This window comes from Pelobates fuscus, chromosome 2 (assembly GCF_036172605.1).
Source record: "Pelobates fuscus isolate aPelFus1 chromosome 2, aPelFus1.pri, whole genome shotgun sequence".
Classification (NCBI taxonomy): Eukaryota; Metazoa; Chordata; class Amphibia; order Anura; family Pelobatidae; genus Pelobates; species Pelobates fuscus.
The window spans coordinates 287577963-287605387 of record NC_086318.1 but is presented as its reverse complement, the minus strand read 5'-3'; the positions used below and the strand labels follow the sequence as shown (position 1 = coordinate 287605387).

General features: G+C 42.0%; 98 pseudogenes; all 98 read left to right on the top strand.

Moving 5' to 3' along the window:
* The first annotated feature begins 10 nt into the window (after positions 1-10).
* Positions 11-128, top strand: LOC134589180 (5S ribosomal RNA; annotated as a pseudogene).
* A 134-nt stretch (positions 129-262) lies between these two features.
* Positions 263-381, top strand: LOC134588614 (5S ribosomal RNA; annotated as a pseudogene).
* Positions 382-606: 225 nt separating this feature from the next.
* On the top strand, positions 607-725 carry LOC134595158 (5S ribosomal RNA; annotated as a pseudogene).
* A 135-nt stretch (positions 726-860) lies between these two features.
* On the top strand, positions 861-979 carry LOC134589029 (5S ribosomal RNA; annotated as a pseudogene).
* A 134-nt stretch (positions 980-1113) lies between these two features.
* On the top strand, positions 1114-1232 carry LOC134594413 (5S ribosomal RNA; annotated as a pseudogene).
* A 134-nt stretch (positions 1233-1366) lies between these two features.
* LOC134595769 (5S ribosomal RNA) lies at positions 1367-1485 on the top strand (annotated as a pseudogene).
* Positions 1486-1619: 134 nt separating this feature from the next.
* Positions 1620-1738, top strand: LOC134593923 (5S ribosomal RNA; annotated as a pseudogene).
* Positions 1739-1872: 134 nt separating this feature from the next.
* On the top strand, positions 1873-1991 carry LOC134595438 (5S ribosomal RNA; annotated as a pseudogene).
* A 133-nt stretch (positions 1992-2124) lies between these two features.
* On the top strand, positions 2125-2243 carry LOC134593922 (5S ribosomal RNA; annotated as a pseudogene).
* A 134-nt stretch (positions 2244-2377) lies between these two features.
* Positions 2378-2496, top strand: LOC134596983 (5S ribosomal RNA; annotated as a pseudogene).
* Positions 2497-2630: 134 nt separating this feature from the next.
* On the top strand, positions 2631-2749 carry LOC134588267 (5S ribosomal RNA; annotated as a pseudogene).
* A 134-nt stretch (positions 2750-2883) lies between these two features.
* Positions 2884-3002, top strand: LOC134594458 (5S ribosomal RNA; annotated as a pseudogene).
* Positions 3003-3379: 377 nt separating this feature from the next.
* On the top strand, positions 3380-3498 carry LOC134598188 (5S ribosomal RNA; annotated as a pseudogene).
* Positions 3499-3632: 134 nt separating this feature from the next.
* Positions 3633-3751, top strand: LOC134588649 (5S ribosomal RNA; annotated as a pseudogene).
* A 134-nt stretch (positions 3752-3885) lies between these two features.
* On the top strand, positions 3886-4004 carry LOC134594835 (5S ribosomal RNA; annotated as a pseudogene).
* A 134-nt stretch (positions 4005-4138) lies between these two features.
* On the top strand, positions 4139-4257 carry LOC134596849 (5S ribosomal RNA; annotated as a pseudogene).
* A 134-nt stretch (positions 4258-4391) lies between these two features.
* LOC134595277 (5S ribosomal RNA) lies at positions 4392-4510 on the top strand (annotated as a pseudogene).
* A 134-nt stretch (positions 4511-4644) lies between these two features.
* LOC134598028 (5S ribosomal RNA) lies at positions 4645-4763 on the top strand (annotated as a pseudogene).
* Positions 4764-4897: 134 nt separating this feature from the next.
* Positions 4898-5016, top strand: LOC134597353 (5S ribosomal RNA; annotated as a pseudogene).
* A 134-nt stretch (positions 5017-5150) lies between these two features.
* On the top strand, positions 5151-5269 carry LOC134598046 (5S ribosomal RNA; annotated as a pseudogene).
* A 134-nt stretch (positions 5270-5403) lies between these two features.
* LOC134589428 (5S ribosomal RNA) lies at positions 5404-5512 on the top strand (annotated as a pseudogene).
* A 225-nt stretch (positions 5513-5737) lies between these two features.
* Positions 5738-5856, top strand: LOC134588581 (5S ribosomal RNA; annotated as a pseudogene).
* A 134-nt stretch (positions 5857-5990) lies between these two features.
* On the top strand, positions 5991-6108 carry LOC134596511 (5S ribosomal RNA; annotated as a pseudogene).
* A 134-nt stretch (positions 6109-6242) lies between these two features.
* On the top strand, positions 6243-6361 carry LOC134597340 (5S ribosomal RNA; annotated as a pseudogene).
* Positions 6362-6495: 134 nt separating this feature from the next.
* LOC134588261 (5S ribosomal RNA) lies at positions 6496-6614 on the top strand (annotated as a pseudogene).
* Positions 6615-6748: 134 nt separating this feature from the next.
* On the top strand, positions 6749-6867 carry LOC134587778 (5S ribosomal RNA; annotated as a pseudogene).
* Positions 6868-7244: 377 nt separating this feature from the next.
* LOC134595393 (5S ribosomal RNA) lies at positions 7245-7363 on the top strand (annotated as a pseudogene).
* Positions 7364-7497: 134 nt separating this feature from the next.
* LOC134589166 (5S ribosomal RNA) lies at positions 7498-7616 on the top strand (annotated as a pseudogene).
* Positions 7617-7750: 134 nt separating this feature from the next.
* On the top strand, positions 7751-7869 carry LOC134596732 (5S ribosomal RNA; annotated as a pseudogene).
* A 134-nt stretch (positions 7870-8003) lies between these two features.
* LOC134588143 (5S ribosomal RNA) lies at positions 8004-8122 on the top strand (annotated as a pseudogene).
* A 134-nt stretch (positions 8123-8256) lies between these two features.
* On the top strand, positions 8257-8375 carry LOC134595044 (5S ribosomal RNA; annotated as a pseudogene).
* A 134-nt stretch (positions 8376-8509) lies between these two features.
* Positions 8510-8618, top strand: LOC134589302 (5S ribosomal RNA; annotated as a pseudogene).
* Positions 8619-8752: 134 nt separating this feature from the next.
* On the top strand, positions 8753-8871 carry LOC134596674 (5S ribosomal RNA; annotated as a pseudogene).
* A 134-nt stretch (positions 8872-9005) lies between these two features.
* LOC134595276 (5S ribosomal RNA) lies at positions 9006-9124 on the top strand (annotated as a pseudogene).
* A 134-nt stretch (positions 9125-9258) lies between these two features.
* Positions 9259-9377, top strand: LOC134598026 (5S ribosomal RNA; annotated as a pseudogene).
* Positions 9378-9511: 134 nt separating this feature from the next.
* Positions 9512-9630, top strand: LOC134595365 (5S ribosomal RNA; annotated as a pseudogene).
* A 134-nt stretch (positions 9631-9764) lies between these two features.
* On the top strand, positions 9765-9883 carry LOC134587909 (5S ribosomal RNA; annotated as a pseudogene).
* A 478-nt stretch (positions 9884-10361) lies between these two features.
* LOC134588876 (5S ribosomal RNA) lies at positions 10362-10479 on the top strand (annotated as a pseudogene).
* A 134-nt stretch (positions 10480-10613) lies between these two features.
* On the top strand, positions 10614-10732 carry LOC134595687 (5S ribosomal RNA; annotated as a pseudogene).
* A 134-nt stretch (positions 10733-10866) lies between these two features.
* Positions 10867-10985, top strand: LOC134593921 (5S ribosomal RNA; annotated as a pseudogene).
* Positions 10986-11119: 134 nt separating this feature from the next.
* On the top strand, positions 11120-11238 carry LOC134588870 (5S ribosomal RNA; annotated as a pseudogene).
* A 134-nt stretch (positions 11239-11372) lies between these two features.
* LOC134595501 (5S ribosomal RNA) lies at positions 11373-11491 on the top strand (annotated as a pseudogene).
* Positions 11492-11625: 134 nt separating this feature from the next.
* Positions 11626-11744, top strand: LOC134597010 (5S ribosomal RNA; annotated as a pseudogene).
* Positions 11745-11878: 134 nt separating this feature from the next.
* Positions 11879-11997, top strand: LOC134588256 (5S ribosomal RNA; annotated as a pseudogene).
* Positions 11998-12131: 134 nt separating this feature from the next.
* On the top strand, positions 12132-12250 carry LOC134595677 (5S ribosomal RNA; annotated as a pseudogene).
* A 134-nt stretch (positions 12251-12384) lies between these two features.
* On the top strand, positions 12385-12503 carry LOC134587777 (5S ribosomal RNA; annotated as a pseudogene).
* A 377-nt stretch (positions 12504-12880) lies between these two features.
* On the top strand, positions 12881-12999 carry LOC134595392 (5S ribosomal RNA; annotated as a pseudogene).
* Positions 13000-13133: 134 nt separating this feature from the next.
* On the top strand, positions 13134-13252 carry LOC134589164 (5S ribosomal RNA; annotated as a pseudogene).
* Positions 13253-13386: 134 nt separating this feature from the next.
* Positions 13387-13505, top strand: LOC134596730 (5S ribosomal RNA; annotated as a pseudogene).
* Positions 13506-13639: 134 nt separating this feature from the next.
* LOC134588142 (5S ribosomal RNA) lies at positions 13640-13758 on the top strand (annotated as a pseudogene).
* Positions 13759-13892: 134 nt separating this feature from the next.
* On the top strand, positions 13893-14011 carry LOC134595043 (5S ribosomal RNA; annotated as a pseudogene).
* Positions 14012-14145: 134 nt separating this feature from the next.
* LOC134589301 (5S ribosomal RNA) lies at positions 14146-14254 on the top strand (annotated as a pseudogene).
* Positions 14255-14388: 134 nt separating this feature from the next.
* On the top strand, positions 14389-14507 carry LOC134596673 (5S ribosomal RNA; annotated as a pseudogene).
* Positions 14508-14641: 134 nt separating this feature from the next.
* LOC134595275 (5S ribosomal RNA) lies at positions 14642-14760 on the top strand (annotated as a pseudogene).
* A 134-nt stretch (positions 14761-14894) lies between these two features.
* Positions 14895-15013, top strand: LOC134598025 (5S ribosomal RNA; annotated as a pseudogene).
* Positions 15014-15147: 134 nt separating this feature from the next.
* LOC134595364 (5S ribosomal RNA) lies at positions 15148-15266 on the top strand (annotated as a pseudogene).
* A 134-nt stretch (positions 15267-15400) lies between these two features.
* LOC134587908 (5S ribosomal RNA) lies at positions 15401-15519 on the top strand (annotated as a pseudogene).
* A 478-nt stretch (positions 15520-15997) lies between these two features.
* Positions 15998-16115, top strand: LOC134588875 (5S ribosomal RNA; annotated as a pseudogene).
* Positions 16116-16249: 134 nt separating this feature from the next.
* Positions 16250-16368, top strand: LOC134595686 (5S ribosomal RNA; annotated as a pseudogene).
* A 134-nt stretch (positions 16369-16502) lies between these two features.
* LOC134593920 (5S ribosomal RNA) lies at positions 16503-16621 on the top strand (annotated as a pseudogene).
* Positions 16622-16755: 134 nt separating this feature from the next.
* Positions 16756-16874, top strand: LOC134588869 (5S ribosomal RNA; annotated as a pseudogene).
* A 134-nt stretch (positions 16875-17008) lies between these two features.
* LOC134595195 (5S ribosomal RNA) lies at positions 17009-17127 on the top strand (annotated as a pseudogene).
* A 134-nt stretch (positions 17128-17261) lies between these two features.
* Positions 17262-17380, top strand: LOC134588254 (5S ribosomal RNA; annotated as a pseudogene).
* Positions 17381-17514: 134 nt separating this feature from the next.
* On the top strand, positions 17515-17633 carry LOC134595676 (5S ribosomal RNA; annotated as a pseudogene).
* A 134-nt stretch (positions 17634-17767) lies between these two features.
* On the top strand, positions 17768-17885 carry LOC134596510 (5S ribosomal RNA; annotated as a pseudogene).
* Positions 17886-18019: 134 nt separating this feature from the next.
* On the top strand, positions 18020-18138 carry LOC134587855 (5S ribosomal RNA; annotated as a pseudogene).
* A 225-nt stretch (positions 18139-18363) lies between these two features.
* LOC134588648 (5S ribosomal RNA) lies at positions 18364-18482 on the top strand (annotated as a pseudogene).
* A 134-nt stretch (positions 18483-18616) lies between these two features.
* LOC134593919 (5S ribosomal RNA) lies at positions 18617-18735 on the top strand (annotated as a pseudogene).
* A 134-nt stretch (positions 18736-18869) lies between these two features.
* LOC134594806 (5S ribosomal RNA) lies at positions 18870-18988 on the top strand (annotated as a pseudogene).
* A 134-nt stretch (positions 18989-19122) lies between these two features.
* LOC134588746 (5S ribosomal RNA) lies at positions 19123-19241 on the top strand (annotated as a pseudogene).
* A 134-nt stretch (positions 19242-19375) lies between these two features.
* LOC134588717 (5S ribosomal RNA) lies at positions 19376-19494 on the top strand (annotated as a pseudogene).
* Positions 19495-19628: 134 nt separating this feature from the next.
* On the top strand, positions 19629-19747 carry LOC134596729 (5S ribosomal RNA; annotated as a pseudogene).
* A 134-nt stretch (positions 19748-19881) lies between these two features.
* Positions 19882-20000, top strand: LOC134595341 (5S ribosomal RNA; annotated as a pseudogene).
* Positions 20001-20134: 134 nt separating this feature from the next.
* LOC134595523 (5S ribosomal RNA) lies at positions 20135-20253 on the top strand (annotated as a pseudogene).
* A 468-nt stretch (positions 20254-20721) lies between these two features.
* On the top strand, positions 20722-20840 carry LOC134596669 (5S ribosomal RNA; annotated as a pseudogene).
* Positions 20841-21064: 224 nt separating this feature from the next.
* On the top strand, positions 21065-21183 carry LOC134588716 (5S ribosomal RNA; annotated as a pseudogene).
* A 134-nt stretch (positions 21184-21317) lies between these two features.
* Positions 21318-21436, top strand: LOC134596728 (5S ribosomal RNA; annotated as a pseudogene).
* A 134-nt stretch (positions 21437-21570) lies between these two features.
* LOC134595340 (5S ribosomal RNA) lies at positions 21571-21689 on the top strand (annotated as a pseudogene).
* A 134-nt stretch (positions 21690-21823) lies between these two features.
* Positions 21824-21942, top strand: LOC134595522 (5S ribosomal RNA; annotated as a pseudogene).
* Positions 21943-22076: 134 nt separating this feature from the next.
* LOC134593918 (5S ribosomal RNA) lies at positions 22077-22195 on the top strand (annotated as a pseudogene).
* A 225-nt stretch (positions 22196-22420) lies between these two features.
* LOC134596668 (5S ribosomal RNA) lies at positions 22421-22539 on the top strand (annotated as a pseudogene).
* A 224-nt stretch (positions 22540-22763) lies between these two features.
* Positions 22764-22882, top strand: LOC134594472 (5S ribosomal RNA; annotated as a pseudogene).
* A 134-nt stretch (positions 22883-23016) lies between these two features.
* LOC134595409 (5S ribosomal RNA) lies at positions 23017-23135 on the top strand (annotated as a pseudogene).
* A 134-nt stretch (positions 23136-23269) lies between these two features.
* LOC134595593 (5S ribosomal RNA) lies at positions 23270-23388 on the top strand (annotated as a pseudogene).
* Positions 23389-23522: 134 nt separating this feature from the next.
* On the top strand, positions 23523-23641 carry LOC134588715 (5S ribosomal RNA; annotated as a pseudogene).
* Positions 23642-23775: 134 nt separating this feature from the next.
* LOC134596727 (5S ribosomal RNA) lies at positions 23776-23894 on the top strand (annotated as a pseudogene).
* Positions 23895-24028: 134 nt separating this feature from the next.
* LOC134595338 (5S ribosomal RNA) lies at positions 24029-24147 on the top strand (annotated as a pseudogene).
* A 134-nt stretch (positions 24148-24281) lies between these two features.
* Positions 24282-24400, top strand: LOC134595521 (5S ribosomal RNA; annotated as a pseudogene).
* Positions 24401-24625: 225 nt separating this feature from the next.
* Positions 24626-24744, top strand: LOC134596666 (5S ribosomal RNA; annotated as a pseudogene).
* Positions 24745-24968: 224 nt separating this feature from the next.
* On the top strand, positions 24969-25087 carry LOC134588714 (5S ribosomal RNA; annotated as a pseudogene).
* Positions 25088-25221: 134 nt separating this feature from the next.
* On the top strand, positions 25222-25340 carry LOC134596726 (5S ribosomal RNA; annotated as a pseudogene).
* A 134-nt stretch (positions 25341-25474) lies between these two features.
* On the top strand, positions 25475-25593 carry LOC134595337 (5S ribosomal RNA; annotated as a pseudogene).
* Positions 25594-25727: 134 nt separating this feature from the next.
* On the top strand, positions 25728-25846 carry LOC134595520 (5S ribosomal RNA; annotated as a pseudogene).
* Positions 25847-25980: 134 nt separating this feature from the next.
* LOC134593915 (5S ribosomal RNA) lies at positions 25981-26099 on the top strand (annotated as a pseudogene).
* Positions 26100-26324: 225 nt separating this feature from the next.
* Positions 26325-26443, top strand: LOC134596665 (5S ribosomal RNA; annotated as a pseudogene).
* Positions 26444-26667: 224 nt separating this feature from the next.
* Positions 26668-26786, top strand: LOC134597025 (5S ribosomal RNA; annotated as a pseudogene).
* A 134-nt stretch (positions 26787-26920) lies between these two features.
* Positions 26921-27039, top strand: LOC134595407 (5S ribosomal RNA; annotated as a pseudogene).
* Positions 27040-27173: 134 nt separating this feature from the next.
* LOC134595592 (5S ribosomal RNA) lies at positions 27174-27292 on the top strand (annotated as a pseudogene).
* Positions 27293-27425: the final 133 nt, after the last annotated feature.

The following is a 27425-nucleotide window of genomic DNA, read 5'->3' as shown; positions in this document are numbered from 1 at the left end:
TCTTAATTTCAGTTACGGCAATACCAGTCTGAAAATGCCTGATCTCGTCAGATCTCGGAAGCCATCCAGACTGGGTCTGGTTAGTACTTGTATGGGAGACCAACTAGGAACCTCAGGTGCCGTAAGCTTTTGTTTATTTCTTTTTTGCATTATGAAGTCATAATCAGACCACTTTTTTCCCTATCCAGATGCGTCTTGTCTTTTGTCGCAACCAGAGTTTGATATTCTACCAACATTAGCGAGATCGCATTCTCTTAATTTCACTTACGGCCATACAAGTCTGAAAATGCCTGATCTCGTCAGATCTCGGAAGCCATCCAGACTCAGGCCTTGTTAGTACTTGTATGGGAGACCAACTAGGAACCTCAGGTGCCGTAAGCTTTTGTTTATTTCTTTTTTGCATTATGATGTCATAATCAGACCACTTTTTTCCCTATGGGAGACCAACTAGGAACCTCAGGTGCCGTAAGCTTTTGTTTATTTCTTTTTTGCATTATGATGTCATAATCAGACCACTTTTTTCCCTATCCAGAAGCGTCTTGTCTTTTGTCGCAACCAGAGTTTGATATTCTACCAACATTAGCGAGATCGCATTCGCTTAATTTCACTTACGGCCATACCAGTCTGAAAATGCCTGATCTCGTCAGATCTCGAAAGCCATCCAGACTTGGGCCTGGTTAGTACTTGTATGGGAGACCAACTAGGAACCTCAGGTGCCGTAAGCTTTTGTTTATTTCTTTTTTTGCATTATGATGTCATAATCAGACCACTTTTTTCCCTATGCAGAAGCGTCTTGTCTTTTGTCGCAACCAGAGTTTGATATTCTACCAACATTAGCGAGATCGCATTCTCTTAATTTCACTTACAGCCATACCAGTCTGAAAATGCCTGATCTCGTCAGATCTCGGAAGCCATCCAGACTCGGGCCTGGTTAGTAGTTGTATGGGAGACCAACTAGGAACCTCAGGTGCCCTAAGCTTTTGTTTATTTCTTTTTTGCATTATGATGTCATAATCAGACCACTTTTTTCCCTATCCAGAAGCGTCTTGTCTTTTGTCGCAACCAGAGTTTGATATTCTACCAACATTAGCGAGATCGCATTCTCTTAATTTCACTTACGGCCATACCAGTCTGAAAATGCCTGATCTCGTCAGATCTCGGAAGCCATCCAGACTCGGGCCTGTTTAGTACTTGTATGGGAGACCAACTAGGAACCTCAGGTGCCGTAAGCTTTTGTTTATTTCTTTTTTGCATTATGATGTCATAATCAGATCACTTTTTTCACTATCCAGAAGCGTCTTGTCTTTTGTCGCAACCAGAGTTTGATATTCTACCAACATTAGCGAGATCGCATTCTCTTAATTTCACTTACGGCCATACCAGTCTGAAAATGCCTGATCTCATCAGATCTCGGAAGCCATCCAGACTCGGGCCTGGTTAGTACTTGTATGGGAGACCAACTAGGAGCCTCAGGTGCCGTATGCTTTTGTTTATTTCTTTTTTGCATTATGATGTCATAATCAGACCACTTTTTTCCCTATCCAGAAGCGTCTTGTCTTTTGTCGCAACCAGAGTTTGATATTCTACCAACATTAGCGAGATCGCATTCTCTTAATTTCACTTACGGCCATACCAGTCTGAAAATGCCTGATCTCGTCAGATCTCGGAAGCCATCCAGACTCGGGCCTGGTTAGTACTTGTATGGGAGACCAACTAGGAACCTCAGGTGCCGTAAGCTTATGTTTATTTCTTTTTTGCATTATGATGTCATAATCAGACCACTTTTTTCCCTATCCAGAAGCATCTTGTCTTTTGTCGCAACCAGAGTTTGATATTCTACCAACATTAGCGAGATCGCATTCTCTTAATTTCACTTACGGCCATACTAGTCTGAAAATGCCTGATCTCGTCAGATCTCGGAAGCCATCCAGACTCGGGCCTGGTTAGTACTTGTATGGGAGACCAACTAGGAACCTCAGGTGCCGTAAGCTTTTGTTTATTTCTTTTTGCATTATGATGTCATAATCAGACCACTTTTTTCCCTATCCAGAAGCGTCTTGTCTTTTGTCGCAACCAGAGTTTGATATTCTACCAACATTAGCGAGATCGCATTCTCTTAATTTCACTTACGGCCATACCAGTCTGAAAATGCCTGATCTCGTCAGATCTCGGAAGCCATCCAGACTCGGGCCTGGTTAGTACTTGTATGGGAGACCAACTAGGAACCTCAGGTGCCGTAAGCTTATGTTTATTTCTTTTTTGCATTATGATGTCATAATCAGACCACTTTTTTCCCTATCCAGAAGCATCTTGTCTTTTGTCGCAACCAGAGTTTGATATTCTACCAACATTAGCGAGATCGCATTCTCTTAATTTCACTTACGGCCATACTAGTCTGAAAATGCCTGATCTCGTCAGATCTCGGAATCCATCCAGACTCGGGCCTGGTTAGTACTTGTATGGGAGACCAACTAGGAACCTCAGGTGCCGTAAGCTTTTGTTTATTTCTTTTTTGCATTATGATGTCATAATCAGACCACTTTTTTCCCTATCCAGAAGCGTCTTGTCTTTTGTCGCAACCAGAGTTTGATATTCTACCAACATTAGCGAGATCGAATTCTCTTAGTATCACTTACGGCCATACCAGTCTGAAAATGCCTGATCTCGTTAGATCTCAGAAGCCATCCAGACTCGGGCCTGGTTAGTACTTGTATGGGAGACCAACTAGGAACCTCAGGTGCCGTAAGCTTTTGTTTATTTCTTTTTTGCATTATGATGTCATAATCAGAACACTTTTTTCCCTATCCAGAAGCGTCTTGTCTTTTGTCGCAACCAGAGTTTGATATTCTACCAACATTAGCGAGATCGCATTCTCTTAATTTCACTTACAGCCATACCAGTCTGAAAATGCCTGATCTCATCAGATCTCGGAAGCTATCCAGACTCGGGCCTGGTTAGTACTTGTATGGGAGACCAACTAGGAACCTCAGGTGCCGTAAGCTTTTGTTTATTTCTTTTTTGCATTATGATGTCATAATCAGACCACTTTTTTCCCTATCCAGAAGCGTCTTGTCTTTTGTCGCAACCAGAGTTTGATATTCTACCAACATTAGCGAGATCTCATTCTCTTAATTTCACTTACGGCCATACCAGTCTGAAAATGCCAGATCTCGGAAGCCATCCAGACTCGGGCCTGGTTAGTACTTGTATGGGAGACCAACTAGGAACCTCAGGTGCCGTAAGCTTTTGTTTATTTCTTTTTTGCATTATGATGTCATAATCAGACCACTTTTTTCCCTATCCAGAAGCGTCTTGTCTTTTGTCGCAACCAGAGTTTGATATTCTACCAACATTAGCGAGATCGCATTCTCTTAATTTCACTTACGGCCATACCAGTCTGAAAATGCCTGATCTCATCAGATCTCGGAAGCCTTCCAGACTCGGGCCTGGTTAGTACTTGTATGGGAGACCAACTAGGAACCTCCGGTACCGTAAGCTTTTGTTTATTTGTTTTTTGCATTATGATGTCATAATCAGACCACTTTTTTCCCTATCCAGAAGCATCTTGTCTTTTGTCGCAACCAGAGTTTGATATTCTACCAACATTAGCGAGATCGCATTCTTTTAATTTCACTTACGGCCATACCAGTCTGAAAATGCCTGATCTCGTCAGATCTCGGAAGCCATCCAGCCTCGAGTCTGGTTAGTACTTGTATGGGAGACCAACTAGGAACCTCAGGTGCCGTAAGCTTTTGTTTATTTCTTTTTTGCATTATGATGTCATAATCAGACCACTTTTTTCCCTATCCAGAAGCGTCTTGTCTTTTGTCGCAACCAGAGTTTGATATTCTACCAACATTAGCGAGATCGCATTCTCTTAATTTCATTTACGGCCATACCAGTCTGAAAATGCCTGATCTCGTCAGATCTCGGAAGCCATCCAGACTCGGGCCTGGTTAGTACTTGTATGGGAGACCAACTAGGAACCTCAGGTGCCGTAAGCTTATGTTTATTTCTTTTTTGCATTATGATGTCATAATCAGACCACTTTTTTCCCTATCCAGAAGCATCTTGTCTTTTGTCGCAACCAGAGTTTGATATTCTACCAACATTAGCGAGATCGCATTCTCTTAATTTCACTTACGGCCATACTAGTCTTAAAATGCCTGATCTCGTCAGATCTCGGAAGCCATCCAGACTCGGGCCTGGTTAGTACTTGTATGGGAGACCAACTAGGAACCTCAGGTGCCGTAAGCTTTTGTTTATTTCTTTTTTGCATTTTGATGTCATAATCAGACCACTTTTTTCCCTATCCAGAAGCGTCTTGTCTTTTGTCGCAACCAGAGTTTGATATTCTACCAACATTAGCGAGATCGCATTCTCTTAATTTCACTTACGGCCATACCAGTCTGAAAATGCCTGATCTCATCAGATCTCGGAAGCTATCCAGACTCGGGCCTGGTTAGTACTTGTATGGGAGAACAACTAGGAACCTCAGGTGCCGTAAGCTTTTGTTTATTTCTTTTTTGCATTATGATGTCATAATCAGACCACTTTTTTCCCTATCCAGAAGCGTCTTGTCTTTTGTCGCAACCAGAGTTTGATATTCTACCAACATTAGCGAGATCGCATTCTCTTAATTTCACTTACGGCCATACCAGTCTGAAAATGCATGATCTCATCAGATCTCGGAAGCCTTCCAGACTTGGGCCTGGTTAGTACTTGTATGGGAGACCAACTAGGAACCTCAGGTGCCGTAAGCTTTTGTTTATTTGTTTTTTGCATTATGATGTCATAATCAGAACACTTTTTACCCTATCCAGAAGCGTCTTGTCTTTTGTCGCAACCAGAGTTTGATATTCTACCAACATTAGCGAGATCGCATACTCTTAATTTCACTTAAGGCCATGCCAGTCTGAAAATGCCTGATCTCATCAGATCTCGGAAGCCATCCAGACTTGGGCCTGGTTAGTACTTGTATGGGAGACCAACTAGGAACCTCAGGTGCCGTAAGCTTTTGTTTATTTCTTTTTTGCATTATGATGTCATAATCAGACCACTTTTTTCCCTATCCAGAAGCGTCTTGTCTTTTGTCGCAACCAGAGTTTGATATTCTACCAACATTAACGAGATTGCATTCTATTAATTTTACTTACGGCCATACCAGTCTGAAAATGCCTGATCTTGTCAGATCTCGGAAGCTATCCAGACTCGGGCCTGGTTAGTACTTGTATGGGAGACCAACTAGGAACCTCAGGTGCCTTAAGCTTTTGTTTATTTCTTTTTTGCATTATGATGTCATAATCAGACCACTTTTTTCCCTATCCAGAAGCGTCTTGTCTTTTGTCGCAACCAGAGTTTGATATTCTACCAACATGAACGAAATTGCATTCTATTAATTTCACTTACGGCCATACCAGTCTGAAAATGCCAGATCTCGGAAGCCATCCAGACTTGGGCCTGGTTAGTACTTGTATGGGAGACCAACTAGGAACCTCAGGTGCCGTAAGCTTTTGTTTATTTCTTTTTTGCATTATGATGTCATAATCAGACCACTTTTTTCCCTATGGGAGACCAACTAGGAACCTCAGGTGCCGTAAGCTTTTGTTTATTTCTTTTTTGCATTATGATGTCATAATCAGACCACTTTTTTTCCTATCCAGAAGCGTCTTGTCTTTTGTCGCAACCATAGTTTGATATTCTACCAACATTAGCGAGATCGCATTCTCTTAATTTCACTTACGGCCATACCAGTCTGAAAATGCCTGATCTCATCAGATCTCGGAAGCCATTCAGACTCGGGCCCGGTTAGTACTTGTATGGGAGACCAACTAGGAACCTCAGGTGCCGTAAGCTTTTGTTTATTTCTTTTTTGCATTATGATGTCATAATCAGACCACTTTTTTCCCTATCCAGAAGCGTCTTGTCTTTTGTCGCAACCAGAGTTTGATATTCTACCAACATTAGCGAGATCGCATTCTCTTAATTTCACTTACGGCCATACCAGTCTGAAAATGCCTGATCTCATCAGATCTCGGAAGCCATCCAGACTCGGGCCTGTTAGTACTTGTATGGGAGACCAACTAGGAACCTCAGGTGCCGTAAGCTTTTGTTTATTTCTTTTTTGCATTATGATGTCATAATCAGACCACTTTTTTCCCTATCCAGAAGCGTCTTGTCTTTTGTCGCAACCAGAGTTTGATATTCTACCAACATTAGCGAGATCGCATTCTCTTAATTTCACTTACGGCCATACCAGTCTGAAAATGACTGATCTCGTCAGATCTCGGAAGCCATGCAGACTCGGGCCTGTTTAGTACTTGTATAGGAGACCAACTAGGAACCTCAGGTGCCGTAAGCTTTTGTTTATTTCTTTTTTGCATTATGATGTCATAATCAGACCACTTTTTTCCCTATCCAGAAGCGTCTTGTCTTTTGTCGCAACCAGAGTTTGATATTCTACCAACATTAGCGAGATCGCATTCTCTTAATTTCACTTACGGCCATACCAGCCTGAAAATGCCTGATCTCGTCAGATCTTGGAAGCCATCCAGACTCGGGCCTGGTTAGTATTTGTATGGGAGACCAACTAGGAACCTCAGGTGCCGTAAGCTTTTGTTTATTTCTTTTTTGCATTATGATGTCATAATCAGACCACTTTTTTCCCTATCCAGAAGCGTCTTGTCTTTTGTCGCAACCAGAGTTTGATATTCTACCAACATTAGCGAGATCGCATTCTCTTAATTTCACTTACGGCCATACCAGTCTGAAAATGCCTGATCTCATCAGATCTCGGAAGCAATCCAGACTCGGGCCTGGTTAGTACTTGTATCGGACACCAACTAGGAACCTCAGGTGCCGTAAGCTTTTGTTTATTTCTTTTTTGCATTATGATGTCATAATCAGACCACTTTTTTCCCTATCCAGAAGCGTCTTGTCTTTTGTCGCAACCAGAGTTTGATATTCTACCAACATTAGCGAGATCGCATTCTCTTAATTTCACTTACGGCCATACCAGTCTGAAAATGCCAGATCTCGGAAGCCATCCAGACTCGGGTCTGGTTAGTACTTGTATGGGAGACCAACTAGGAACCTCAGGTGCCGTAAGCTTTTGTTTATTTCTTTTTTGCATTATGATGTCATAATCAGACCACTTTTTTCCCAATCCAGAAGCGTCTTGTCTTTTGTCGCAACCAGAGTTTGATATTCTACCAACATTAGCGAGATCGCATTCTCTTAGTTTCACTTACGGCCATACCAGTCTGAAAATGCCTGATCTCGTCAGATCTCGGAAGCCATCCAGACTCGGGACTGGTTAGTACTTGTATGGGAGACCAACTAGGAACCTCAGTTGCCGTAAGCTTTTGTTTATTTCTTTTTTGCGTTATGATGTCATAATCAGACCACTTTTTTCCCTATCCAGAAGCGTCTTGTCTTTTGTCGCAACCAGAGTTTGATATTCTACCAACATTAGCGAGATCGCATTCTCTTAATTTCACTTACGGACATACCAGTCTGAAAATGCCTGATCTCGTCACATCTCGGAAGCCATCCAGACTCGGGACTGGTTAGTACTTGTATGGGAGACCAACTAGGAACCTCAGTTGCCGTAAGCTTTTGTTTATTTCTTTTTTGCATTATGATGTCATAATCAGACCACTTTTTTCCCTATCCAGAAGCGTCTTGTCTTTTGTCGCAACCAGAGTTTGATATTCTACCAACATTAGCGAGATCGCATTCTCTTAATTTCACTTACGGACATACCAGTCTGAAAATGCCTGATCTCGTCAGATCTCGGAAGCCATCCAGACTCGGGCCTGGTTAGTACTTGTATGGGAGACCAACTAGGAACCTCAGGTGCCGTAAGCTTTTGTTTATTTATTTTTTGCATTATGATGTCATAATCAGACCACTTTTTTCCCTATCCAGAAGCGTCTTGTCTTTTGTCGCAACCAGAGTTTGATATTCTACCAACATTAGCGAGATCGCATTCTTTTAATTTAATTTACGGCCATACCAGTCTGAAAATGCCTGATCTCGTCAGATCTTGGAAGCCATCCAGACTCAGGCCTGGTTAGTACTTGTATGGGAGACCAACTAGGAACCTCAGGTGCCGTAAGCTTTTGTTTATTTCTTTTTTGCATTATGATGTCATAATCAGACCACTTTTTTCCCTATCCAGAAGCGTCTTGTCTTTTGTCGCAACCAGAGTTTGATATTCTACCAACATTAACGAGATCGCATTCTCTTAACTTCACTTACGGCCATACCAGTCTGAAAATGCCTGATCTCGTCAGATCTCGGAAGCCATCCAGATTTGGGCCTGGTTAGTACTTGTATGGGAGACCAACTAGGAACCTCAGGTGCCGTAAGCTTTTGTTTATTTCTTTTTTGCATTAAGATGTCATAATCAGACCACTTTTTTCCCTATCCAGAAGCGTCTTGTCTTTTGTCGCAACCAGAGTTTGATATTCTACCAACATTAGCGAGATTGCATTCTCTTAATTTCACTTACGGCCATACCAGTCTGAAAATGCCTGATCTCGGAAGCCATCCAGACTCGGGCCTGGTTAGTACTTGTATGGGAGACCAACTAGGAACCTCAGGTGCCGTAAGCTTATGTTTATTTCTTTTTTGCATTATGATGTCATAATCAGACCACTTTTTTCCCTATCCAGAAGCATCTTGTCTTTTGTCGCAACCAGAGTTTGATATACTACCAACATTAGCGAGATCGCATTCTCTTAATTTCACTTGCGGCCATACTAGTCTGAAAATGCCTGATCTCGTCAGATCTCGGAAGCCATCCAGACTCGGGCCTGGTTAGTACTTGTATGGGAGACCAACTAGGAACCTCAGGTGCCGTAAGCTTTTGTTTATTTCTTTTTTGCATTATGATGTCATAATCAGACCACTTTTTTCCCTATCCAGAAGCGTCTTGTCTTTTGTCGCAACCAGAGTTTGATATTCTACCAACATTAGCGAGATCGCATTCTCTTAATTTCACTTACGGCCATACCAGTCTGAAAATGCCTGATCTCATCAGATCTCGGAAGCTATCCAGACTCGGGCCTGGTTAGTACTTGTATGGGAGAACAACTAGGAACCTCAGGTGCCGTAAGCTTTTGTTTATTTCTTTTTTGCATTATGATGTCATAATCAGACCACTTTTTTCCCTATCCAGAAGCGTCTTGTCTTTTGTCGCAACCAGAGTTTGATATTCTACCAACATTAGCGAGATCGCATTCTCTTAATTTCACTTACGGCCATACCAGTCTGAAAATGCATGATCTCATCAGATCTCGGAAGCCTTCCAGACTTGGGCCTGGTTAGTACTTGTATGGGAGACCAACTAGGAACCTCAGGTGCCGTAAGCTTTTGTTTATTTGTTTTTTGCATTATGATGTCATAATCAGACCACTTTTTTCCCTATCCAGAAGCGTCTTGTCTTTTGTCGCAACCAGAGTTTGATATTCTACCAACATTAGCGAGATCGCATACTCTTAATTTCACTTACGGCAATGCCAGTCTGAAAATGCCTGATCTCATCAGATCTCGGAAGCCATCCAGACTTGGGCCTGGTTAGTACTTGTATGGGAGACCAACTAGGAACCTCAGGTGCCGTAAGCTTTTGTTTATTTCTTTTTTGCATTATGATGTCATAATCAGACCACTTTTTTCCCTATCCAGAAGCGTCTTGTCTTTTGTCGCAACCAGAGTTTGATATTCTACCAACATTAACGAGATTGCATTCTCTTAATTTCACTTATGGCCATACCAGTCTGAAAATGCCTGATCTTGTCAGATCTCGGAAGCCATCCAGACTCGGGCCTGGTTAGTACTTGTATGGGAGACCAACTAGGAACCTCAGGTGCCTTAAGCTTTTGTTTATTTCTTTTTTGCATTATGATGTCATAATCAGACCACTTTTTTCCCTATCCAGAAGCGTCTTGTCTTTTGTCGCAACCAGAGTTTGATATTCTACCAACATTAACGAGATTGCATTCTCTTAATTTCACTTACGGCCATACCAGTCTGAAAATGCCTGATCTTGTCAGATCTCGGAAGCCATCCAGACTTGGGGATGGTTAGTACTTGTATGGGAGACCAACTAGGAACCTCAGGTGCCTTAAGCTTTTGTTTATTTCTTTTTTGCATTATGATGTCATAATCAGACCACTTTTTTCCCTATGGGAGACCAACTAGGAACCTCAGGTGCCGTAAGCTTTTGTTTATTTCTTTTTTGCATTATTATGTCATAATCAGACCACTTTTTTTCCTATCCAGAAGCGTCTTGTCTTTTGTCGTAACCAGAGTTTGATATTCTACCAACATTAGCGAGATCGCATTCTCTTAATTTCACTTACTGCCATACCAGTCTGAAAATGCCTGATCTCATCAGATCTCGGAAGCCATCCAGACTCGGGCCTGTTAGTACTTGTATGGGAGACTAACTAGGAACCTCAGGTGCCGTAAGCTTTTGTTTATTTCTTTTTTGCATTATGATGTCATAATCAGACCACTTTTTTCCCTATCCAGAAGCGTCTTGTCTTTTGTCGCAACCAGAGTTTGATATTCTACCAACATTAGCGAGATTGCATTCTCTTAATTTCACTTACGGCCATACCAGTCTGAAAATGCCTGATCTCGTCAGATCTCGGAAGCCATCCAGACTCGGGCCTGGTTAGTACTTGTATGGTAGACCAACTAGGAACCTCAGGTGCCGTAAGCTTTTGTTTATTTCTTTTTTGCATTATGATGTCATAATCAGACCACTTTTTTCCCTATCCAGAAGCGTCTTGTCTTTTGTCGCAACCAGAGTTTGATATTCTACCAACATTAGCGAGATCGCATTCGCTTAATTTCACTTACGGCCATACCAGTCTGAAAATGCCTGATCTCGTCAGATCTCGGAAGCCATCCAGACTCGGGCCTGGTTAGTACTTGTATGGGAGACCAACTAGGAACCTCAGGTGCCGTAAGCTTATGTTTATTTCTTTTTTGCATTATGATGTCATAATCAGACCACTTTTTTCCCTATCCAGAAGCATCTTGTCTTTTGTCGCAACCAGAGTTTGATATTCTACCAACATTAGCGAGATCGCATTCTCTTAATTTCACTTACGGCCATACTAGTCTGAAAATGCCTGATCTCGTCAGATCTCGGAAGCCATCCAGACTCGGGCCTGGTTAGTACTTGTATAGGAGAACAACTAGGAACCTCAGGTGCCGTAAGCTTTTGTTTATTTCTTTTTTGCATTATGATGTCATAATCAGACCACTTTTTTCCCTATCCAGAAGCGTCTTGTCTTTTGTCGCAACCAGAGTTTGATATTCTACCAACATTAGCGAGATTGCATTCTCTTAATTTCACTTACGGCCATACCAGTCTGAAAATGCCTGATCTCATCAGATCTCGGAAGCCTTCCAGACTTGGGCCTGGTTAGTACTTGTATGGGAGACCAACTAGGAACCTCAGGTGCCGTAAGCTTTTGTTTATTTGTTTTTTGCATTATGATGTCATAATCAGACCACTTTTTTCCCTATCCAGAAGCGTCTTGTCTTTTGTCGCAACCAGAGTTTGATATTCTACCAACATTAGCGAGATCGCATACTCTTAATTTCACTTACGGCCATGCCAGTCTGAAAATGCCTGATCTCATCAGATGTCGGAAGCCATCCAGACTTGGGCCTGGTTAGTACTTGTATGGGAGACCAACTAGGAATCTCAGGTGCCGTAAGCTTTTGTTTATTTCTTTTTTGCATTATGATGTCATAATCAGACCACTTTTTTCCCTATCCAGAAGCGTCTTGTCTTTTGTCGCAACCAGAGTTTGATATTCTACCAACATTAACGAGATTGCATTCTCTTAATTTCACTTACGGCCATACCAGTCTGAAAATGCCTGATCTTGTCAGATCTCGGAAGCCATCCAGACTCGGGCCTGGTTAGTACTTGTATGGGAGACCAATTAGGAATCTCAGGTGCCTTAAGCTTTTGTTTATTTCTTTTTTGCATTATGATGTCATAATCAGACCACTTTTTTCCCTATCCAGAAGCGTCTTGTCTTTTGTCGCAACCAGAGTTTGATATTCTACCAACATTAACGAGATTGCATTCTCTTAATTTCACTTACGGCCATACCAGTCTGAAAATGCCTGATCTTGTCAGATCTCGGAAGCCATCCAGACTTGGGCCTGGTTAGTACTTGTATGGGAGACCAACTAGGAACCTCAGGTGCCGTAAGCTTTAGTTTATTTCTTTTTTGCATTATGATGTCATAATCAGACCACTTTTTTCCCTATCCAGAAGCGTCTTGTCTTTTGTCGCAACCAGAGTTTGATATTCTACCAACATTAGCGAGATCGCATTCTCTTAATTTCACTTACGGCCATACCAGTCTGAAAATGCCTGATCTCATCAGATCTCGGAAGCAATCCAGACTCGGGCCTGGTTAGTACTTGTATCGGACACCAACTAGGAACCTCAGGTGCCGTAAGCTTTTGTTTATTTCTTTTTTGCATTATGATGTCATAATCAGACCACTTTTTTCCCTATCCAGAAGCGTCTTGTCTTTTGTCGCAACCAGAGTTTGATATTCTACCAACATTAGCGAGATCGCATTCTCTTAATTTCACTTACGGCCATACCAGTCTGAAAATGCCAGATCTCGGAAGCCATCCAGACTCGGGTCTGGTTAGTACTTGTATGGGAGACCAACTAGGAACCTCAGGTGCCGTAAGCTTTTGTTTATTTCTTTTTTGCATTATGATGTCATAATCAGACCACTTTTTTCCCAATCCAGAAGCGTCTTGTCTTTTGTCGCAACCAGAGTTTGATATTCTACCAACATTAGCGAGATCGCATTCTCTTAGTTTCACTTACGGCCATACCAGTCTGAAAATGCCTGATCTCGTCAGATCTCGGAAGCCATCCAGACTCGGGACTGGTTAGTACTTGTATGGGAGACCAACTAGGAACCTCAGTTGCCGTAAGCTTTTGTTTATTTCTTTTTTGCATTATGATGTCATAATCAGACCACTTTTTTCCCTATCCAGAAGCGTCTTGTCTTTTGTCGCAACCAGAGTTTGATATTCTACCAACATTAGCGAGATCGCATTCTCTTAATTTCACTTACGGACATACCAGTCTGAAAATGCCTGATCTCGTCACATCTCGGAAGCCATCCAGACTCGGGACTGGTTAGTACTTGTATGGGAGACCAACTAGGAACCTCAGTTGCCGTAAGCTTTTGTTTATTTCTTTTTTGCATTATGATGTCATAATCAGACCACTTTTTTCCCTATCCAGAAGCGTCTTGTCTTTTGTCGCAACCAGAGTTTGATATTCTACCAACATTAGCGAGATCGCATTCTCTTAATTTCACTTACGGACATACCAGTCTGAAAATGCCTGATCTCGTCAGATCTCGGAAGCCATCCAGACTCGGGCCTGGTTAGTACTTGTATGGGAGACCAACTAGGAACCTCAGGTGCCGTAAGCTTTTGTTTATTTATTTTTTGCATTATGATGTCATAATCAGACCACTTTTTTCCCTATCCAGAAGCGTCTTGTCTTTTGTCGCAACCAGAGTTTGATATTCTACCAACATTAGCGAGATCGCATTCTTTTAATTTAATTTACGGCCATACCAGTCTGAAAATGCCTGATCTCGTCAGATCTTGGAAGCCATCCAGACTCAGGCCTGGTTAGTACTTGTATGGGAGACCAACTAGGAACCTCAGGTGCCGTAAGCTTTTGTTTATTTCTTTTTTGCATTATGATGTCATAATCAGACCACTTTTTTCCCTATCCAGAAGCGTCTTGTCTTTTGTCGCAACCAGAGTTTGATATTCTACCAACATTAACGAGATCGCATTCTCTTAACTTCACTTACGGCCATACCAGTCTGAAAATGCCTGATCTCGTCAGATCTCGGAAGCCATCCAGATTTGGGCCTGGTTAGTACTTGTATGGGAGACCAACTAGGAACCTCAGGTGCCGTAAGCTTTTGTTTATTTCTTTTTTGCATTAAGATGTCATAATCAGACCACTTTTTTCCCTATCCAGAAGCGTCTTGTCTTTTGTCGCAACCAGAGTTTGATATTCTACCAACATTAGCGAGATTGCATTCTCTTAATTTCACTTACGGCCATACCAGTCTGAAAATGCCTGATCTCGGAAGCCATCCAGACTCGGGCCTGGTTAGTACTTGTATGGGAGACCAACTAGGAACCTCAGGTGCCGTAAGCTTATGTTTATTTCTTTTTTGCATTATGATGTCATAATCAGACCACTTTTTTCCCTATCCAGAAGCATCTTGTCTTTTGTCGCAACCAGAGTTTGATATACTACCAACATTAGCGAGATCGCATTCTCTTAATTTCACTTGCGGCCATACTAGTCTGAAAATGCCTGATCTCGTCAGATCTCGGAAGCCATCCAGACTCGGGCCTGGTTAGTACTTGTATGGGAGACCAACTAGGAACCTCAGGTGCCGTAAGCTTTTGTTTATTTCTTTTTTGCATTATGATGTCATAATCAGACCACTTTTTTCCCTATCCAGAAGCGTCTTGTCTTTTGTCGCAACCAGAGTTTGATATTCTACCAACATTAGCGAGATCGCATTCTCTTAATTTCACTTACGGCCATACCAGTCTGAAAATGCCTGATCTCATCAGATCTCGGAAGCTATCCAGACTCGGGCCTGGTTAGTACTTGTATGGGAGAACAACTAGGAACCTCAGGTGCCGTAAGCTTTTGTTTATTTCTTTTTTGCATTATGATGTCATAATCAGACCACTTTTTTCCCTATCCAGAAGCGTCTTGTCTTTTGTCGCAACCAGAGTTTGATATTCTACCAACATTAGCGAGATCGCATTCTCTTAATTTCACTTACGGCCATACCAGTCTGAAAATGCATGATCTCATCAGATCTCGGAAGCCTTCCAGACTTGGGCCTGGTTAGTACTTGTATGGGAGACCAACTAGGAACCTCAGGTGCCGTAAGCTTTTGTTTATTTGTTTTTTGCATTATGATGTCATAATCAGACCACTTTTTTCCCTATCCAGAAGCGTCTTGTCTTTTGTCGCAACCAGAGTTTGATATTCTACCAACATTAGCGAGATCGCATACTCTTAATTTCACTTACGGCAATGCCAGTCTGAAAATGCCTGATCTCATCAGATCTCGGAAGCCATCCAGACTTGGGCCTGGTTAGTACTTGTATGGGAGACCAACTAGGAACCTCAGGTGCCGTAAGCTTTTGTTTATTTCTTTTTTGCATTATGATGTCATAATCAGACCACTTTTTTCCCTATCCAGAAGCGTCTTGTCTTTTGTCGCAACCAGAGTTTGATATTCTACCAACATTAACGAGATTGCATTCTCTTAATTTCACTTATGGCCATACCAGTCTGAAAATGCCTGATCTTGTCAGATCTCGGAAGCCATCCAGACTCGGGCCTGGTTAGTACTTGTATGGGAGACCAACTAGGAACCTCAGGTGCCTTAAGCTTTTGTTTATTTCTTTTTTGCATTATGATGTCATAATCAGACCACTTTTTTCCCTATCCAGAAGCGTCTTGTCTTTTGTCGCAACCAGAGTTTGATATTCTACCAACATTAACGAGATTGCATTCTCTTAATTTCACTTACGGCCATACCAGTCTGAAAATGCCTGATCTTGTCAGATCTCGGAAGCCATCCAGACTTGGGGATGGTTAGTACTTGTATGGGAGACCAACTAGGAACCTCAGGTGCCTTAAGCTTTTGTTTATTTCTTTTTTGCATTATGATGTCATAATCAGACCACTTTTTTCCCTATGGGAGACCAACTAGGAACCTCAGGTGCCGTAAGCTTTTGTTTATTTCTTTTTTGCATTATTATGTCATAATCAGACCACTTTTTTTCCTATCCAGAAGCGTCTTGTCTTTTGTCGTAACCAGAGTTTGATATTCTACCAACATTAGCGAGATCGCATTCTCTTAATTTCACTTACTGCCATACCAGTCTGAAAATGCCTGATCTCATCAGATCTCGGAAGCCATCCAGACTCGGGCCTGTTAGTACTTGTATGGGAGACTAACTAGGAACCTCAGGTGCCGTAAGCTTTTGTTTATTTCTTTTTTGCATTATGATGTCATAATCAGACCACTTTTTTCCCTATCCAGAAGCGTCTTGTCTTTTGTCGCAACCAGAGTTTGATATTCTACCAACATTAGCGAGATTGCATTCTCCTAATTTCACTTACGGCCATACCAGTCTGAAAATGCCTGATCTCGTCAGATCTCGGAAGCCATCCAGACTCGGGCCTGGTTAGTACTTGTATGGTAGACCAACTAGGAACCTCAGGTGCCGTAAGCTTTTGTTTATTTCTTTTTTGCATTATGATGTCATAATCAGACCACTTTTTTCCCTATCCAGAAGCGTCTTGTCTTTTGTCGCAACCAGAGTTTGATATTCTACCAACATTAGCGAGATCGCATTCGCTTAATTTCACTTACGGCCATACCAGTCTGAAAATGCCTGATCTCGTCAGATCTCGGAAGCCATCCAGACTCGGGCCTGGTTAGTACTTGTATGGGAGACCAACTAGGAACCTCAGGTGCCGTAAGCTTATGTTTATTTCTTTTTTGCATTATGATGTCATAATCAGACCACTTTTTTCCCTATCCAGAAGCATCTTGTCTTTTGTCGCAACCAGAGTTTGATATTCTACCAACATTAGCGAGATCGCATTCTCTTAATTTCACTTACGGCCATACTAGTCTGAAAATGCCTGATCTCGTCAGATCTCGGAAGCCATCCAGACTCGGGCCTGGTTAGTACTTGTATAGGAGAACAACTAGGAACCTCAGGTGCCGTAAGCTTTTGTTTATTTCTTTTTTGCATTATGATGTCATAATCAGACCACTTTTTTCCCTATCCAGAAGCGTCTTGTCTTTTGTCGCAACCAGAGTTTGATATTCTACCAACATTAGCGAGATTGCATTCTCTTAATTTCACTTACGGCCATACCAGTCTGAAAATGCCTGATCTCATCAGATCTCGGAAGCCTTCCAGACTTGGGCCTGGTTAGTACTTGTATGGGAGACCAACTAGGAATCTCAGGTGCCGTAAGCTTTTGTTTATTTCTTTTTTGCATTATGATGTCATAATCAGACCACTTTTTTCCCTATCCAGAAGCGTCTTGTCTTTTGTCGCAACCAGAGTTTGATATTCTACCAACATTAACGAGATTGCATTCTCTTAATTTCACTTACGGCCATACCAGTCTGAAAATGCCTGATCTTGTCAGATCTCGGAAGCCATCCAGACTCGGGCCTGGTTAGTACTTGTATGGGAGACCAATTAGGAATCTCAGGTGCCTTAAGCTTTTGTTTATTTCTTTTTTGCATTATGATGTCATAATCAGACCACTTTTTTCCCTATCCAGAAGCGTCTTGTCTTTTGTCGCAACCAGAGTTTGATATTCTACCAACATTAACGAGATTGCATTCTCTTAATTTCACTTACGGCCATACCAGTCTGAAAATGCCTGATCTTGTCAGATCTCGGAAGCCATCCAGACTTGGGCCTGGTTAGTACTTGTATGGGAGACCAACTAGGAACCTCAGGTGCCGTAAGCTTTTGTTTATTTCTTTTTTGCATTATGATGTCATAATCAGACCACTTTTTTTCCTATCCAGAAGCGTCTTGTCTTTTGTCGCAACCAGAGTTTGATATTCTACCAACATTAGCGAGATCGCATTCTCTTAATTTCACTTACGGCCATACCAGTCTGAAAATGCCTGATCTCATCAGATCTCGGAAGCCATCCAGACTCGGGCCTGTTAGTACTTGTATGGGAGACCAACTAGGAACCTCAGGTGCCGTAAGCTTTTGTTTATTTCTTTTTTGCATTATGATGTCATAATCAGACCACTTTTTTTCCTATCCAGAAGCGTCTTGTCTTTTGTCGCAACCAGAGTTTGATATTCTACCAACATTAGCGAGATCGCATTCTCTTAATTTCACTTATGGCCATACCAGTCTGAAAATGACTGATCTCGTAAGATCTCGGAAGCCATGCAGACTCGGGCCTGGTTAGTACTTGTATAGGAGACCAACTAGGAACCTCAGGTGCCGTAAGCTTTTGTTTATTTCTTTTTTGCATTATGATGTCATAATCAGACCACTTTTTTCCCTATGGGAGACCAACTAGGAACCTCAGGTGCCGTAAGCTTTTGTTTATTTCTTTTTTGCATTATGATGTCATAATCAGACCACTTTTTTTCCTATCCAGAAGCGTCTTGTCTTTTGTCGCAACCAGAGTTTGATATTCTACCAACATTAGCGAGATCGCATTCTCTTAATTTCACTTACGGCCATACCAGTCTGAAAATGACTGATCTCGTAAGATATCGGAAGCCATGCAGACTCGGGCCTGGTTAGTACTTGTATAGGAGACCAACTAGGAACCTCAGGTGCCGTAAGCTTTTGTTTATTTCTTTTTTGCATTATAATGTCATAATCAGACCACTTTTTTCCCTATCCAGAAGCGTCTTGTCTTTTGTCGCAACCAGAGTTTGATATTCTACCAACATTAGCGAGATCGCATTCTCTTAATTTCACTTACGGCCATACCAGTCTGAAAATGCCTGATCTCGTCAGATCTCGGAAGCCATCCAGACTCGGGCCTGGTTAGTACTTGTATGGGAGACCAACTAGGAACCTCAGGTGCCGTAAGCTTTTGTTTATTTCTTTTTTGCATTATGATGTCATAATCAGACCACTTTTTTCCCTATCCAGAAGCGTCTTGTCTTTTGTCGCAACCAGAGTTTGATATTCTACCAACATTAGCGAGATCGCATTCTCTTAATTTCACTTACGGCCATACCAGTCTGAAAATGCCTGATCTCATCAGATCTCGGAAGCAATCCAGACTCGGGCCTGGTTAGTACTTGTATGGGACACCAACTAGGAACCTCAGGTGCCGTAAGCTTTTGTTTATTTCTTTTTTGCATTATGATGTCATAATCAGACCACTTTTTTCCCTATCCAGAAGCGTCTTGTCTTTTGTCGCAACCAGAGTTTGATATTCTACCAACATTAGCGAGATCGCATTCTCTTAATTTCACTTACGGCGATACTAGTCTGAAAATGCCTGATCTCGTCAGATTTCGGAAGCCATCCAGACTCGGGTCTGGTTAGTACTTGTATGGGAGACCAACTAGGAACCTCAGGTGCCGTAAGCTTTTGTTTATTTCTTTTTTGCATTATGATGTCATAATCAGACCACTTTTTTCCCAATCCAGAAGCGTCTTGTCTTTTGTCGCAACCAGAGTTTGATATTCTACCAACATTAGCGAGATCGCATTCTCTTAGTTTCACTTACGGCCATACCAGTCTGAAAATGCCTGATCTCGTCAGATCTCGGAAGCCATCCAGACTCGAGACTGGTTACTACTTGTATGGGAGACCAACTAGGAACCTCAGTTGCCGTAAGCTTTTGTTTATTTCTTTTTTGCATTATGATGTCATAATCAGACCACTTTTTTCCCTATCCAGAAGCGTCTTGTCTTTTGTCGCAACCAGAGTTTGATATTCTACCAACATTAGCGAGATCGCATTCTCATAATTTCACTTACGGACATACCAGTCTGAAAATGCCTGATCTCGTCAGATCTCGGAAGCCATCCAGACTCGGGCCTGGTTAGTACTTGTATGGGAGACCAACTAGGAACCTCAGGTGCCGTAAGCTTTTGTTTATTTCTTTTTTGCATTATGATGTCATAATCAGACCACTTTTTTCCCAAACCAGAAGCGTCTTGTCTTTTGTCGCAACCAGAGTTTGATATTCTACCAACATTAGCGAGATCGCATTCTCTTAATTTCACTTACGGCCATACCAGTCTGAAAATGCCTGATCTCGTCAGATCTCGGAAGCCATCCAGACTTGGGCCTGGTTAGTACTTGTATGGGAGACCAACTAGAAACTTCAGGTGCCGTAAGCTTTTGTTTATTTATTTTTTGCATTATGATGTCATAATCAGACGACTTTTTTCCCTATCCAGAAGCGTCTTGTCTTTTGTCGCAACCAGAGTTTGATATTCTACCAACATTAGCGAGATTGCATTCTCTTAATTTCACTTACGGCCATACCAGTCTGAAAATGCCTGATCTCGTCAGGTCTCGGAAGCCATCCAGACTCGGGCCTGGTTAGTACTTGTATGGGAGACCAACTAGGAACCTCAGGTGCCGTAAGCTTTTGTTTATTTCTTTTTTGCATTATGATGTCATAATCAGACCACTTTTTTCCCTATCCAGAAGCGTCTTGTCTTTAGTCGCAACCAGAGTTTGATATTCTACCAACATTAACGAGATCGCATTCTCTTAACTTCAATTACGGCCATACCAGTCTGAAAATGCCTGATCTCGGAAGCCATCCAGACTCGGGCCTGGTTAGTACTTGTATGGGAGACCAACTAGGAACCTCAGGTGCCGTAAGCTTTTGTTTATTTCTTTTTTGCATTATGATGTCATAATCAGACCACTTTTTTCCCTATGGGAGACCAACTAGGAACCTCAGGTGCCGTAAGCTTTTGTTTATTTCTTTTTTGCATTATGATGTCATAATCAGACCACTTTTTTCCCTATCCAGAAGCATCTTGTCTTTTGTCGCAACCAGAGTTTGATATTCTACCAACATTAGCGAGATCGCATTCTCTTAATTTCACTTACGGCCATACCAGTCTGAAAATGCCTGATCTCGTCAGATCTCGGAAGCCATCCAGACTCAGGCCTGGTTAGTACTTGTATGGGAGACCAACTAGGAACCTCAGGTGCCGTAAGCTTTTGTTTATTTCTTTTTTGCATTATGATGTCATAATCAGACCACTTTTTTCCCTATGGGAGACCAACTAGGAACCTCAGGTGCCGTAAGCTTTTGTTTATTTATTTTTTGCATTATGATGTCATAATCAGACCACTTTTTTCCCTATCCAGAAGCGTCTTGTCTTTTGTCGCAACCAGAGTTTGATATTCTACCAACATTAGCAGATCGCATTCTCTTAACTTCACTTACGGCCATACCAGTCTGAAAATGCCTGATCTCGTCAGATCTCGGAAGCCATCCAGACTCGAGACTGGTTACTACTTGTATGGGAGACCAACTAGGAACCTCAGTTGCCGTAAGCTTTTGTTTATTTCTTTTTTGCATTATGATGTCATAATCAGACCACTTTTTTCCCTATCCAGAAGCGTCTTGTCTTTTGTCGCAACCAGAGTTTGATATTCTACCAACATTAGCGAGATCGCATTCTCATAATTTCACTTACGGACATACCAGTCTGAAAATGCCTGATCTCGTCAGATCTCGGAAGCCATCCAGACTCGGGCCTGGTTAGTACTTGTATGGGAGACCAACTAGGAACCTCAGGTGCCGTAAGCTTTTGTTTATTTCTTTTTTGCATTATGATGTCATAATCAGACCACTTTTTTCCCAAACCAGAAGCGTCTTGTCTTTTGTCGCAACCAGAGTTTGATATTCTACCAACATTAGCGAGATCGCATTCTCTTAATTTCACTTACGGCCATACCAGTCTGAAAATGCCTGATCTCGTCAGATCTCGGAAGCCATCCAGACTTGGGCCTGGTTAGTACTTGTATGGGAGACCAACTAGAAACTTCAGGTGCCGTAAGCTTTTGTTTATTTATTTTTTGCATTATGATGTCATAATCAGACGACTTTTTTCCCTATCCAGAAGCGTCTTGTCTTTTGTCGCAACCAGAGTTTGATATTCTACCAACATTAGCGAGATTGCATTCTCTTAATTTCACTTACGGCCATACCAGTCTGAAAATGCCTGATCTCGTCAGGTCTCGGAAGCCATCCAGACTCGGGCCTGGTTAGTACTTGTATGGGAGACCAACTAGGAACCTCAGGTGCCGTAAGCTTTTGTTTATTTCTTTTTTGCATTATGATGTCATAATCAGACCACTTTTTTCCCTATCCAGAAGCGTCTTGTCTTTAGTCGCAACCAGAGTTTGATATTCTACCAACATTAACGAGATCGCATTCTCTTAACTTCACTTACGGCCATACCAGTCTGAAAATGCCTGATCTCGTCAGATCTCGGAAGCCATCCAGACTCGGGCCTGGTTAGTACTTGTATGGGAGACCAACTAGGAACCTCAGGTGCCGTAAGCTTTTGTTTATTTCTTTTTTGCATTATGATGTCATAATCAGACCACTTTTTTCCCTATGGGAGACCAACTAGGAACCTCAGGTGCCGTAAGCTTTTGTTTATTTCTTTTTTGCATTATGATGTCATAATCAGACCACTTTTTTCCCTATCCAGAAGCATCTTGTCTTTTGTCGCAACCAGAGTTTGATATTCTACCAACATTAGCGAGATCGCATTCTCTTAATTTCACTTACGGCCATACCAGTCTGAAAATGCCTGATCTCGTCAGATCTCGGAAGCCATCCAGACTCAGGCCTGGTTAGTACTTGTATGGGAGACCAACTAGGAACCTCAGGTGCCGTAAGCTTTTGTTTATTTCTTTTTTGCATTATGATGTCATAATCAGACCACTTTTTTCCCTATGGGAGACCAACTAGGAACCTCAGGTGCCGTAAGCTTTTGTTTATTTATTTTTTGCATTATGATGTCATAATCAGACCACTTTTTTCCCTATCCAGAAGCGTCTTGTCTTTTGTCGCAACCAGAGTTTGATATTCTACCAACATTAGCAGATCGCATTCTCTTAACTTCACTTACGGCCATACCAGTCTGAAAATGCCTGATCTCGTCAGATCTCGGAAGCCATCCAGACTTGGGCCTGGTTAGTACTTGAATGGGAGACCAACTAGGAACCTCAGGTGCCGTAAGCTTTTGTTTATTTCTTTTTTGCATTATGATGTCATAATCAGACCACTTTTTTCCCTATCCAGAAGCGTCTTGTCTTTTGTCGCAACCAGAGTTTGATATTCTACCAACATTAACGAGATCGCATTCTCTTAACTTCACTTACGGCCATACCAGTCTGAAAATGCCTGATCTCGTCAGATCTCGGAAGCCATCCAGATTTGGGCCTGGTTAGTACTTGTATGGGAGACCAACTCGGAACCTCAGGTGCCGTAAGCTTTTGTTTATTTCTTTTTTGCATTATGATGTCATAATCAGACCACTTTTTTCCCTATCCAGAAGCGTCTTGTCTTTTGTCGCAACCAGAGTTTGATATTCTACCAACATTAGCGAGATTGCATTCTCTTAATTTCACTTACGGCCATACCAGTCTGAAAATGCCTGATCTCGTCAGATCTCGGACGCCATCCAGACTCGGGCCTGGTTAGTACTTGTATGGGAGACCAACTAGGAACCTCAGGTGCCGTAAGCTTTTGTTTATTTCTTTTTTGCATTATGATGTCATAATCAGACCACTTTTTTCCCAATCCAGAAGCGTCTTGTCTTTTGTCGCAACCAGAGTTTGATATTCTACCAACATTAGCGAGATCGCATTCTCTTAGTTTCACTTACGGCCATACCAGTCTGAAAATGCCTGATCTCGTCAGATCTCGGAAGCCATCCAGACTCGAGACTGGTTACTACTTGTATGGGAGACCAACTAGGAACCTCAGTTGCCGTAAGCTTTTGTTTATTTCTTTTTTGCATTATGATGTCATAATCAGACCACTTTTTTCCCTATCCAGAAGCGTCTTGTCTTTTGTCGCAACCAGAGTTTGATATTCTACCAACATTAGCGAGATCGCATTCTCATAATTTCACTTACGGACATACCAGTCTGAAAATGCCTGATCTCGTCAGATCTCGGAAGCCATCCAGACTCGGGCCTGGTTAGTACTTGTATGGGAGACCAACTAGGAACCTCAGGTGCCGTAAGCTTTTGTTTATTTCTTTTTTGCATTATGATGTCATAATCAGACCACTTTTTTCCCAAACCAGAAGCGTCTTGTCTTTTGTCGCAACCAGAGTTTGATATTCTACCAACATTAGCGAGATCGCATTCTCTTAATTTCACTTACGGCCATACCAGTCTGAAAATGCCTGATCTCGTCAGATCTCGGAAGCCATCCAGACTTGGGCCTGGTTAGTACTTGTATGGGAGACCAACTAGAAACTTCAGGTGCCGTAAGCTTTTGTTTATTTATTTTTTGCATTATGATGTCATAATCAGACGACTTTTTTCCCTATCCAGAAGCGTCTTGTCTTTTGTCGCAACCAGAGTTTGATATTCTACCAACATTAGCGAGATTGCATTCTCTTAATTTCACTTACGGCCATACCAGTCTGAAAATGCCTGATCTCGTCAGGTCTCGGAAGCCATCCAGACTCGGGCCTGGTTAGTACTTGTATGGGAGACCAACTAGGAACCTCAGGTGCCGTAAGCTTTTGTTTATTTCTTTTTTGCATTATGATGTCATAATCAGACCACTTTTTTCCCTATGGGAGACCAACTAGGAACCTCAGGTGCCGTAAGCTTTTGTTTATTTCTTTTTTGCATTATGATGTCATAATCAGACCACTTTTTTCCCTATCCAGAAGCATCTTGTCTTTTGTCGCAACCAGAGTTTGATATTCTACCAACATTAGCGAGATCGCATTCTCTTAATTTCACTTACGGCCATACCAGTCTGAAAATGCCTGATCTCGTCAGATCTCGGAAGCCATCCAGACTCAGGCCTGGTTAGTACTTGTATGGGAGACCAACTAGGAACCTCAGGTGCCGTAAGCTTTTGTTTATTTCTTTTTTGCATTATGATGTCATAATCAGACCACTTTTTTCCCTATGGGAGACCAACTAGGAACCTCAGGTGCCGTAAGCTTTTGTTTATTTATTTTTTGCATTATGATGTCATAATCAGACCACTTTTTTCCCTATCCAGAAGCGTCTTGTCTTTTGTCGCAACCAGAGTTTGATATTCTACCAACATTAGCAGATCGCATTCTCTTAACTTCACTTACGGCCATACCAGTCTGAAAATGCCTGATCTCGTCAGATCTCGGAAGCCATCCAGACTCGAGACTGGTTACTACTTGTATGGGAGACCAACTAGGAACCTCAGTTGCCGTAAGCTTTTGTTTATTTCTTTTTTGCATTATGATGTCATAATCAGACCACTTTTTTCCCTATCCAGAAGCGTCTTGTCTTTTGTCGCAACCAGAGTTTGATATTCTACCAACATTAGCGAGATCGCATTCTCATAATTTCACTTACGGACATACCAGTCTGAAAATGCCTGATCTCGTCAGATCTCGGAAGCCATCCAGACTCGGGCCTGGTTAGTACTTGTATGGGAGACCAACTAGGAACCTCAGGTGCCGTAAGCTTTTGTTTATTTCTTTTTTGCATTATGATGTCATAATCAGACCACTTTTTTCCCAAACCAGAAGCGTCTTGTCTTTTGTCGCAACCAGAGTTTGATATTCTACCAACATTAGCGAGATCGCATTCTCTTAATTTCACTTACGGCCATACCAGTCTGAAAATGCCTGATCTCGTCAGATCTCGGAAGCCATCCAGACTTGGGCCTGGTTAGTACTTGTATGGGAGACCAACTAGAAACTTCAGGTGCCGTAAGCTTTTGTTTATTTATTTTTTGCATTATGATGTCATAATCAGACGACTTTTTTCCCTATCCAGAAGCGTCTTGTCTTTTGTCGCAACCAGAGTTTGATATTCTACCAACATTAGCGAGATTGCATTCTCTTAATTTCACTTACGGCCATACCAGTCTGAAAATGCCTGATCTCGTCAGGTCTCGGAAGCCATCCAGACTCGGGCCTGGTTAGTACTTGTATGGGAGACCAACTAGGAACCTCAGGTGCCGTAAGCTTTTGTTTATTTCTTTTTTGCATTATGATGTCATAATCAGACCACTTTTTTCCCTATCCAGAAGCGTCTTGTCTTTAGTCGCAACCAGAGTTTGATATTCTACCAACATTAACGAGATCGCATTCTCTTAACTTCACTTACGGCCATACCAGTCTGAAAATGCCTGATCTCGTCAGATCTCGGAAGCCATCCAGACTCGGGCCTGGTTAGTACTTGTATGGGAGACCAACTAGGAACCTCAGGTGCCGTAAGCTTTTGTTTATTTCTTTTTTGCATTATGATGTCATAATCAGACCACTTTTTTCCCTATGGGAGACCAACTAGGAACCTCAGGTGCCGTAAGCTTTTGTTTATTTCTTTTTTGCATTATGATGTCATAATCAGACCACTTTTTTCCCTATCCAGAAGCATCTTGTCTTTTGTCGCAACCAGAGTTTGATATTCTACCAACATTAGCGAGATCGCATTCTCTTAATTTCACTTACGGCCATACCAGTCTGAAAATGCCTGATCTCGTCAGATCTCGGAAGCCATCCAGACTCAGGCCTGGTTAGTACTTGTATGGGAGACCAACTAGGAACCTCAGGTGCCGTAAGCTTTTGTTTATTTCTTTTTTGCATTATGATGTCATAATCAGACCACTTTTTTCCCTATGGGAGACCAACTAGGAACCTCAGGTGCCGTAAGCTTTTGTTTATTTATTTTTTGCATTATGATGTCATAATCAGACCACTTTTTTCCCTATCCAGAAGCGTCTTGTCTTTTGTCGCAACCAGAGTTTGATATTCTACCAACATTAGCAGATCGCATTCTCTTAACTTCACTTACGGCCATACCAGTCTGAAAATGCCTGATCTCGTCAGATCTCGGAAGCCATCCAGACTCGGGCCTGGTTAGTACTTGAATGGGAGACCAACTAGGAACCTCAGGTGCCGTAAGCTTTTGTTTATTTCTTTTTTGCATTATGATGTCATAATCAGACCACTTTTTTCCCTATCCAGAAGCGTCTTGTCTTTTGTCGCAACCAGAGTTTGATATTCTACCAACATTAACGAGATCGCATTCTCTTAACTTCACTTACGGCCATACCAGTCTGAAAATGCCTGATCTCGTCAGATCTCGGAAGCCATCCAGATTTGGGCCTGGTTAGTACTTGTATGGGAGACCAACTCGGAACCTCAGGTGCCGTAAGCTTTTGTTTATTTCTTTTTTGCATTATGATGTCATAATCAGACCACTTTTTTCCCTATCCAGAAGCGTCTTGTCTTTTGTCGCAACCAGAGTTTGATATTCTACCAACATTAGCGAGATTGCATTCTCTTAATTTCACTTACGGCCATACCAGTCTGAAAATGCCTGATCTCGTCAGATCTCGGACGCCATCCAGACTCGGGCCTGGTTAGTACTTGTATGGGAGACCAACTAGGAACCTCAGGTGCCGTAAGCTTTTGTTTATTTATTTTTTCCATTATGATGTCATAATCAGACCACTTTTTTCCCTATCCAGAAGCGTCTTGTCTTTTGTCGCAACCAGAGTTTGATATTCTACCAACATTAACGAGATCGCATTCTCTTAACTT